This window comes from Rutidosis leptorrhynchoides, chromosome 3 (assembly GCF_046630445.1).
Source record: "Rutidosis leptorrhynchoides isolate AG116_Rl617_1_P2 chromosome 3, CSIRO_AGI_Rlap_v1, whole genome shotgun sequence".
Taxonomy (NCBI): Eukaryota; Viridiplantae; Streptophyta; class Magnoliopsida; order Asterales; family Asteraceae; genus Rutidosis; species Rutidosis leptorrhynchoides.
The window spans coordinates 619384785-619393812 of record NC_092335.1 but is presented as its reverse complement, the minus strand read 5'-3'; the positions used below and the strand labels follow the sequence as shown (position 1 = coordinate 619393812).

Here is a 9028-nt window from a genome sequence, read left to right as displayed (position 1 = left end):
TACTCTATTTAAACCGCATATCTCAACCTCATTTTATACACAACTTTCATATCCTTTTTATTCATTTTTCTCCCATCTTTCACCACAAAAATGAATTCCAAAAAAACACCAAGCAAAGGAAAAACGAAACAACGTCCGGTAGTTCAAGATCCAAATGCGGTGAGTCGAGATATGATGCAAATGCTACTCGATAACTCGCAACAAACTACCGGGTTTTCTCGTTTTGCAAATACTAATGCATTTGCGGGTATGTTCGGAAATGTCCATCAACAACAATCTCAAAATGTTCCGATCTACCCTAACCAACAATCTCAAAATGTTCCACTCTTCCCGAATCAACTATCTCAAAATGTTCCAATCTACCCGAACCAACTATCTCAAAATGTTCCAATCTACCCGAACCAACAGCAAACGAAACAAACACCTTATTATCCAAGCCTCCGTGACGAATCGTCCGACGAAGAAGTTCCTGAAACACCACTCCAAAATGAACCCGAATCCGATCCCGAGCTCGAACCCGAAGCCGAACCCGAACGTGATCCGAAAGGAAAAGGAAAAGGAAAAGGAAAAGGAAAAGAAAGTGAGGTGTCCAAAGACTGCGTGGACCGACTTGGAGACAAAAATTTTAGCCGAGCGTTTTGTGTATGTTTCCGAACATCCGAGTGTCGGAAACGACCAAAGTCATACTTCATTTTGGGGAGAAGTCCGAAGACAATATAATTCGATTGTTCCGGTGAAAAGACGTCCGGATCAAATAAGTGGAAAATGGTTGAAAATGCAAAGGGATGTCAAGATATGGATCGGTATTTACAACAAATACGAGAGAATGTGGGAAAGTGGTTGTAATAACGACGACATTATGACCGCGGCCCGAACCGCTTTCAAAGCGCAAACAAAGGGCCGACACTTTGCGTTTGAGGATGCGTGGCGAGTGTTAAGGAATTGCCCGAAGTTTTTAGAAGGCGGAAGTATTTCGAGTAGCAACAAACGAAAAGAACCCGATCATATACCAATTAATGATCCAACCGAGGGAAGTTCCAACCCGAACACAAGCATGCACCCCGACCCAACCCAAATGGAAAATCTGTTAAAGGATACCGACCCAATCCGACGTCCTCCAAGTCGAGCTAAAAGTCAAAGGGACTCTTACTCATCCGATGCCGCGAGCCGTTTGTCTTCCGATGAAGTTCGCTTTAAAATTGCTCAGTCGGCTCAAGCTTCACAAGACGTGGCGAATCAAACCAAGAAAAAGCTACAAGATGATAGTAGCATGCGGACTATGTTTAAAGGGTTGAAGCTTCTTTCCAAACCGGTGTCACCAGATTTGCCTCCCGATGAATACGATATGTTAATGCGGGCTCAAGAAAAAATTAAAAAAAGATATGCGAAGCAATTGGAAAACATGGACGACGACGAGGAGTAGTTTGATTATTTAGCTTTCTAGTATTTTTTTTTTAATTGTTGTAATCTTTTAATTTTTAATTGTCGTAATGTTTTAATTTTTAATTATTGTATTTTTTTTTTAATTTTAATGAAATGGTAGTTTTATGTTTTTTATTTAAAATTTATAATATAAATAATAATAATTATTTGATAATATAAAAAAATTAAAAAAGAAAATAAAAAAATGGAAGGGGGAGTGTCTTTGCTGGGAGTGTTTAGTCCTGGGAAGGAAGTGAGATGAAGGTGCTGATGTGGCGCTGAATGGTTGGTTAGTCCTGAAAGACATGTTGTGACCATTGGGAGCACTCTAATAATATCTAATTAGTCAATTGTTTTAGCTTAGTCAATTGATCTAGCTTTATAGGTCATTTCAGTATATATATATAAGTATATAAGCAGAAGTCCCTTTTTTATAAGCATTCAAGCCTATTAATTGATATCAACTCAAACACAAATACTTTCATTCTAAAAATATCATGTCATCGCGTTTGGGAAGTGGTTTTTTTGAGGAAGCTGATTTCTTTGATGGGGTGTTTAATTACTTGAATAAGATGTTGATGGAAGAAGATGATCTAGCAAACAAGCCATGCATGTTTACAGATAGTTTGGCTCTCCAAGCAACCGAGAAGTCGTTTTATGATGTTCTTGTGGATGATAAACACTCCTTTGAAAAAACCGAGCTATTGGAGTTGGAAGAATACGATGTTGCGCTTCTTTGTGAGGATTTAAACCGAAAGTTGTTTTTTGGTCCCTTACCAAAGATCAAGGAGGCTGAAGTAAGGAAGAAACGTCGAAAAGGCACTATCGAAATGGTGGATTTGACCGAACTGTTAATTCGGTGCGCTGAAAAGATGGCCCATAGCGACTCAAGTGAAGCTATTGAAATTTTGAAGATCATACGGGCCCACTCGTCTCCGTATGGGAGTTCCTCTATGAGGATGGCTCATTACTTTGCAAATGCCATCGAGGCGCGCTTAGGTGGGACCGGGATCGAATTATACAAATCGTTTGCATTTACAACGATATCCGCAGCTCAAATCTTGAAGTCTTACAAGGCGTACATCGCGGCCTGCCCGTTTCATAGGATGTCAAATATCTTTGCCAACAAGTCCATATGGAAGGCGGTTTTAGGTAGAGATAAAGTACATATAATAGATTTTGATATCTTGTATGGATTTCAATGGCCTTGTATTCTACAAGGTCTTTCATTGAGGCCCGGTGGGCCTCCTAAGTTACGGATCACTGGAATAGATTTCCCACAACCTGGTCTTTGACCCGCAGAGCGGGTCGAAAAAACAGGATGTAGATTGGTTGAATACGCCAAAAGGTTTAATGTCCCTTTTCAGTATAACCCAATCGCAAAAAGTTGGGACAAGGTTAGATTTGAGGATTTGAAGATAGATCCGGAGGAGATGCTTGTGGTGAATAGTATTTACCGTATGAAGAACGTGTTAGACGAGTCGGTGGTTGAACACCGCCCGAGGGATGCAGTGTTAAAGTTCATTCGGGAGTTAAAACCAGACCTTTTTGTGCATGGTGTGTTGAGTGGAACGTACAATTCGTCTTACTTTCTTACAAGGTTTCGGCAAGCGGTTTCTCACTTCACCGCACTTTTTGACATGCTTGAGGTGACGCTCAAGGGTGTAGCGGATGATGAACTGATGAAGACCGACGATTGTCGGAGCAAGAGGTGTTGGGGAGGGATATAATGAACGTGTGGGCGTGTGAAGGGATGAGTCGGGTTGAGAGGCCGGAAACATACAAGAAATGGGAAGTTAGAAACCTTAGAGCCGGGTTTGTTAAGTTACCGTTAGATTTGGGTCCAGTTAACGAAGTACAAAGGAAAGTAGAGAAAAAGTATCATAAAGATTTTGTGGTCCATGAAGATAATAACTGGATGTTACAAGGTTGGAAAGGGAAAGTACTTTATGCACTCTCTTTATGGAAACCCAACTAGGCTTGACCAAGATTGTTAAGCATAATAAGAGTATGGATGTTAAATTGTTATTAAGTAGTTGAATAATGTTAGTAGTGATATAGTAAGTTTGATATTTGATTGCAACTTCAATAAATTGATACGTACACTATAATTGACTGTTCATTGTATTAACTAACTAATCATTACCTTGAATAAGCATTGTTCATATTCGTTTGTTTCACTTTCATTGTATTAACGAACAATTCATGAACATGCAAGTGATGAAGTGAACAAGGTGTACCTTGGTTATGTAGGAAATAGTAGCATAACGAATGCTACACTCAGACCACTCTTATCCATGACGGTCCATCATGAGATAACTGACTGTCACATCAGCGCTACATCAGCACTTACTTCCCATCATTAACCAACCACTAAACTGCTAACATCCATGACGTACCAATCACTTGGCCTCATCTCTATTTTTTATATTAAACTTATATATTATTATTAACTTATATATAACAATTAAAATTCTAAAAATAAAAGTTTTATTAATAAAAAAATATTACAAATTCTTTAAAAAAACATTACAAATTCCTAAAAATAAAATAAAAAAAAACATTACAAATTCCAAAAAATAAAAAAAACCATTACAAATTCCTAAAAATAATAAAAAAAAAACATTACAAACAATAAACACTAATTTTGATTCGGAAACTTGCTCGAATACTTCTTTGCTATGTCACTCCTAGCTCGCATCAACTAGTCGTATTGGTCGGGTGAAATGTCGGAAGACACCGGTTGCGATAGAAGCTTCAAACTTTCCAACATCATACAAGTGTCGACCTCCTCCTCCAACTTTCTTGTCCGTTTTTCAGCTTCCTCCTTGATCGCCCTCATGGTTTCACGTGTAGCATTTGCAGTTTCATAAACCGCGTCTCTAGCATCCTCCGAAGAACAACGAGATGTCACATCCGACGAACAAGAACTGTGACGACCCGGAAATTTCCGACCAAATTTAAACTTAATCTTTATATGTTTCCGATACGATAAGCAAAGTCTGTAATGTTGAAATCTCAAAAACTTTGAACTGTGTTCATATAATCAATTACCCTTTGACTATCTCCGACGATTCAAGAACAACTATTCATAAATAGATACATATATATTTTATATATATTTTACATGTATAGATATGTATATATATTTGAAGTATAAGTTAAAATATTAATTGCTTTAATTAATTATGTAAAATAAAAATAAAATATAAAAATATTATTAAAATATATATATATATATATATATATATATATATATATATATATATATATATATATATATATATATATATATATATATATATATATATATATATATATATATATATATATATATACATATATAAGGTATATCAAAAATAATTATTAAATGCTTGTAATACTATGTTGATGTTCCGATTGATATTAAGTAAGTTAAATTCAAACTTATATTATATTAAAAATAAACGGTAATCCGAAATTGAGTTATATGAATTATAGGCTTATTAAAAATGTATTTATGAGCTAATTATTAAATTTGAACACTTTTCATATTTTACCTGGAATCGAGCGCGGACAGGGTGTAATTTTTATTTAATAGTTAATGATCGAATTTTATACCATAATGACCAAAATAAATAAATATAGTTAATTTAAAAATATGAGATTTTTCTGAACACGTTTATCCGCCACTGATTTATCAACGGAGTACGATATTGCAGTTCGTGTAATCTGTCGGTAGAAGAAAACTCCAAAAGGGGCGGCTGCTTAATTGTGTGATTCATTTGTCACGTTTTAATATAATTTTATATTATAATATCATTCTCAACTAGTTAAACATATCCATGAAATGAAAATATCAATCAACTTACCTTTAATTTCTAATGAATGATCAATCAACAAATTCTTCTTTTCTTCCTTTTGACTTGTCGACAAACAAGAACTTACAAAACATCTAAATCTTATAATATTTATTACTTTATTACATATATATTTATATCTCTATATATGCATATTATGCTCAGACACTACAAAAATAATTTTCTCAACCTCATGTACACCTTTGATTTATGAATTGTGGCTCTTAGTTGTCTATCATCAACAATTCATCTTCATTACATCAGATAACAAACAAATTCATTATCAGCTATATACACTTAAACAAATACATATCATATACACTTTCTGCTATATTTCGAATCAACACCATCACCTTTAATTCTCTCTTATTGATTCTGCCATCTCTCTCATCATTTTGGTTCCCGTCATCAATCTCTTAAAACCCACTGGCACCTTTCATCTAATCATCTAATTCTTTCCCTAACTGCTTCAATTCGATCCTAAGCTAGATCACTTGCTATTGATCACTCATACATAAATAAATTACTAACGTCACTTCGACCAATACCAAGCTTAAACCAAACGAAACCCATAAAAACTGCTTTTGTTCCTACTAGGTACCACACAAAAACATCCTTTAAAACTTACTATTTCTGTTTGTTCTTGCTGCTGCTATACGAAGATCGAACAACATCACCATTCCTTTTATCACCTTCTAAACCTGCGATTACTTTTTTTTTTCTCTTTTTACTTATCGTTACCAGAACACGACATCATCATAACGATTAAACCTGCCACTATTAGTTTGGTTACTACTCGAATTCACCTCAAACCAACACAACTCGCCATCTTAATTAAACTAAACTACTTGTTTGTACACAAAGAACACCACCAACACCATGAAAAACCCTACTCTTGAAAACTTACTGTTTTCATCTGTTTGATCAGACCCAGAATCAAGACCACTTTCAATAAACATGTAAACTATTAAAACCCAATTTTCAATTGCTTGTTTTCGTGTTATTGCTAATTACTAGTACCCTACAAACTACCATCGACAACCCAAAAACATCAAGAGTCGATAACCACCTGCAACCCTTCAAAAATCATTGTTCCTGTTTCTGTTTTAACCAACGAACCACCATACACCATCACTTTCTGCTGTGGTTGTGTTTTCTGTTTCGGTTATAACCATCACAGATTACCACCAATCCTATTTCCTGTTTCAAAACCCATTTACTTTTATGCATATGCAGTTGCTAATGTACCTATTTATGTCGAGTATAACAACCATGAGCGTGTACTAGTGAAATGAGTGATGATAAAGAATTGATGATGACTATGAGATTACAACGAATAGATGATGATGCATTTGTTATTTTATGTTTCCTAATTTCCTGACAACAAGAACCCACCACAAGAAAAAAGACTGGTACCGAATCTATTTAATACCAATATATCATCAAACCAAATAAATGGGATATATAATTGGATTTGTTTTTAGTATTAGGCTGCAACAACTATTAATATTGGGCCACTATGGTTTTTTTTATAGATGTACGTCTTGGGCTATTTTGGTAATGGACTTTGTTTATGCTTCTTGGGCCGTGGATTAATCATTCAAAACATGATGATGATGCTCGATAATGACATGATGTTGTTATCATGTATGGTGATAAATATGATAGTTAAGGTTTATGATGTCGATGATCATGATTACGGAGGTCGGTGATGATAAGGATGATGATTTTGATATGCGAATGCATCGTGATGATAGTAAAAATGGTGATGCGAGTATGTATGATGATAATGATGATGGCGTTATTATTATGATCATGATGATCGTGGTGATGAGGTACATAATGATGTTGTGATGTTATAATCAGAAAAATCGTGATCATGGGAGTAGTTAAGGATGTTATCGGGTTACTGGGACGTCGCGGGTTCAAACCCGGACTTGGACATTTTTTAGGGCTACTCCATTGAGGTAGTTATTACTAATACTCTTATTATTATTATTATTATTATTATTATTATTATTATTATTATTATTATTATTATTATTATTATTATTATTATTATTATTATTATTATTATTATTATTATTATTATTATTATTATTATTATTATTATTTCACTATTATTACTATATTTATTATTATTATTATTATTGTTATTAATTTTATTAATTTTATTATTTTTATTAATATTATTATTATTATCATTTTTAATGTAAGTGATATTATTATTGAAACTAAATTTTTATCGAAATTATCATTTTCATTATTAAAACTATCATTATTATTATTATTATTAGAATTATCATTATTTTTATCATTATTTTTTATTATGATTTTTATAATTATCTCCAACACTAATATTATTATTTTTATCATTATTATTATTAGTATTATTGATATATCAAATAAAGATTTTCTAAATAAAAATATATTATTAACATAAAACATAACTATATTAATATGTTTGTAATAAATATTAATGTATATAAAAATAAATAAAGTTAATTTAGTTATTAATGAAACGTACAAGTTACTAAAATAACAATTAATAATAATACCTAAATTTATTCGATTACGATTATATGTGTTAATATATATACTTGCTTAATTGTTATTATAAGTTTTAATATATATAACTGATATAGGTTCGTGAATCCGAGGCCAACCTTGCATTGTTCAGTATCGTCGTATGCATATTTTTACTACAAAATATCGTATTGTGAGTTTCATTTACTCCCTTTTTAAATGCTTTTGCAATATATATTTTGGGACTGAGAATACATACGCTGCTTTTATAACTGTTTTACGAAATAGACACAAGTACTCGAAACTACATTCTATGGTTGGATTATCGAATCGAATATCACCCCTTTTAGCTTGGTAGCCTAAGAATTAAGGGAACAGACACCCTAATTGAAACGAATCCTAAATGTAGATCTACGGGCACTAACTCCCCCATACTGGAAAATGGTATGCTTTAGTACTTCGAGTAGTTAATACGGATGGATTTCTGTTTTGGGGATATTCTATATGCATTATGTTAACGTCGGTTACTAGGTGTTCAATCCATATGAATGATTTTTAAACACTTGCGAGTGTATGATTATTGAATAAAGGAAATCTTGTGGTCTATTAAAATTATGGAATGATTGTTTACGATAAACTAATGAACTCACCAACCTTTTGATTGACACTTTAAAGCATATTTATTCTCAGGTATTAAGGAAATCTTCCGCTGTGCATTTGCTCATTTTAAAGATATTACTTGGAATCGTTCATGGCATATTTCAAAAGACGTTGCATTCAAGTCGTTGAGTTCAATAGAGATTATTACTAAGTAAATGACAGATTAGGTCATTGATAAGTTGGATATTATGAAATGGTATACATGCATGTCAACTTTGGATGTAATGAAAGGTTGTCTTTTAAAAATGAATGCAATGTTTGTAAAATGTATCATATAGAGGTCAAATACCTCGTGATGTAATCATATGTTATTGTATTCGTCCTTATGGATTAGGACGGGTCGCTTCATGTGGTATCAGAGCAGTGGTCTTAGCGAACCAGGTCTTACATTAGCGTGTCTAATTGATAGTTGTTAGGATGCCTTAATGAGTCTAGACTTCGACCTTAGCTGCATGTCAAAAAATTTTGCTTATCATTTCTTGTCGGAAATTACATGCTTATCATTCTTAGTCTAAACACATTTTACTGCATTGATTGCATAAATAGTGTATAGAAAAAATTCATATCTTAGCGTATCTGCT

General features: G+C 33.3%; 1 pseudogene; it reads left to right on the top strand.

Annotated features, from left to right (window-relative positions):
- The first annotated feature begins 1919 nt into the window (after nucleotides 1-1919).
- LOC139902277 (scarecrow-like protein 9) lies at nucleotides 1920-3400 on the top strand (annotated as a pseudogene).
- The last annotated feature ends 5628 nt before the right edge of the window (nucleotides 3401-9028 follow it).